Below are 2,514 nucleotides of genomic sequence, written 5' to 3'. Positions count from 1 at the left end.
ACAACAAACGGAAAATGTATTGCAATATAATATAGAATTATATTAGTGGTTGTAGCGTAGTTAGCCGTATCAGCCGATACTCATTTGTAATTTTCTCCAACTAGTAAAGGAGACAACTGTATTAGTCGGGGTGATATTATTTGAACAATCCAACGACCAGGATCTGTTAACACCTATATTTCTTATATGTAATGGAAAAGACATCACGCAATGACTCCACTGTGTTTTGTAAATATTTTTGGTCAGTCAATATGACATTTTCTTGTTAATTGAATGTTAAAGACAAGCAAATATGCTTGGTCATAAATGTAATAATTTATTTGATATTATGTTATTTGAATTCGATAATTCAATCAGTTTCATTAATTTATCTACTATTACACATGAAATGGTATTTAAATATTTAATATACAAAAAATCAATAAAACTAAAAATGATTAAATATGGATCCTCAATTTTGATAGTACCGTTTAGTGTTAGTGTCACCAATACGATAGTACCGCATTATATGTGTATTAGCGAGTGTTGACTCTCAATAAGAAAACCATGAGTGGAAGGGGTGTCTACCGTATGATATTCGAGTGATGATAGGCTAGTGTGTAATTCTAGGAGGAACTTGTTTGAAATCGAACTATTCGAATGGGATATGTTGTGCGAAGAGTTAAGGCATGTTCCATGATTAGATGAGAATGTTGAGGATGGAGTGAATTTTATGGGAGAGTTTTTGGTGAAAAACTCTATGAGTTGCATGTTCAAGCAAATTCACACAAAAGTAAATTTTATGTTGTGGGCTAATTTTTATAATACCATGCCTGTTCTAACAATGTTAAAGCATAGAGGTATTAATTTTCAAGATTAAACTTGTTGAGGGAGGAATGTACTAATTACATATTCCTACATTCTACTTATGTTGGAGATACGGGTTCATTTTATCGGGACTTAAAATATCTTAAAGTTTTCTAAATCATTTTGAAGATTGAAGGTTTAATTCTCCGATTGGTAGAAGTGAAGAGGTGTGAACAAATTTGAACTATGCTATTCTGCAGCATTTTCGTAAGTATGGGTAAGTTGGAACTATGTTATTTTGCGACATTTTCAGAAAGAGCGTAAAAATCGTTCTCGTTGTAGTAGGGCTGAGGAAGACCACTTTGGATATTAACTAAGCAGGCGATTATTCATTTTCCTTTTATTTTTCTAATACAGATGTGTTTAGAAGGTTCACTGTTAATCAGGTTTTATTTTATTGAGAGAAATTTTTCTCGTGCAGTCGTAGGAAGAATTGGCTTTAGATAGCACACATTGTTAGGGCATTGCTCGGTCGAACTCACAAGTGTTCCTATCTCAAGCTTGTTGTCAAATTTAGTTGTTAAAAATATATCTTGATTTCTATTCTACAATTAGTTAAGCATCGTACTAGGATAGAAATGTAGTTGAGAAACAGTGCATCACGACAATCATCATTGTGTTCTACCGTTTGAAGGCGAAGATCAACTGAAGCTTTTGAAGAACTTCATCGACAAAAGGTAAGTGAAGACTGAACCACCTATATCTCAAGTTATATTCACTTTTTTATCATTTGAGACGATGTCGCATAACTAATTAGATTAGTATGCATAGACAAGAATTTCAAGTCAAGTTTATGTTGATAATTTCTCGAAATATAATGACTAAGCTTAATGAATATGTTAGAGCATTGCTCGGTCGAACTCGCATGCGTTGCTATCTCAAGCATGTTTGTCAATATTAGTGATCAAAACTATAAGTCTTGATTTCTAGTCTACTATAGCTAAGGTCTCGTACTAGGATAGAAAGTGTAGTTGAGCTCAAGAACTCCATGGCAATCATCATACAAGACGAAGGACTACTCAAGGAACCGGTGGATCTTCATGACTAAAAGGTATGTGGAGACTTGAACGTATCTATCACTCAAAAGTCTATTTATCTCCTATCTTGAGACAAAAGTCGTTTTGCTATATAGACTTAGATTATACACATTTTCTATTTCGAGCCGAGTTTATCTCGCCAATCTATTTCTCGAAATATGTATTGGTAATCTTTCGCTTTAGCCAAGTTCATCTTTACCTAGTGACGAAAGTCATGACAAGTTTCAATCACTTTGAAAATCGCTTACTTTATCGAAAAATAGTTTGTGAATAACAACTATAGAATATCAACGTCCTCTAAGAATGTTTCAATGATTGAAATGAGAGTTTAGATTATATAACCATTGGAGGATATAAGCATTGTTGTGGAAACACATATATGTATAAGTTCTAATTCCTTGAACCGAAGTTTGCGAACTTTGTTGATCAAGAGAACCGGAATAGTGGCGCGAACTCAGTCCGCGAACTAGCAGAAGTTCTCGACCCGAAAATTCTGCTAGAGTTTGTGAAATCTGTCCGGGAACTTAAGTCTGCGAACCCAGTCCGCGAACTTGAGTAGGTTATATCTAAAAATGATGTTTTTGAACTTATTCTTATATAAACTAAGGAATGCAAATTGTAAACTGTGGCT

This window comes from Papaver somniferum, chromosome 3 (assembly GCF_003573695.1).
Source record: "Papaver somniferum cultivar HN1 chromosome 3, ASM357369v1, whole genome shotgun sequence".
Classification (NCBI taxonomy): Eukaryota; Viridiplantae; Streptophyta; class Magnoliopsida; order Ranunculales; family Papaveraceae; genus Papaver; species Papaver somniferum.
Note: the sequence above shows the minus strand (reverse complement) of the source record.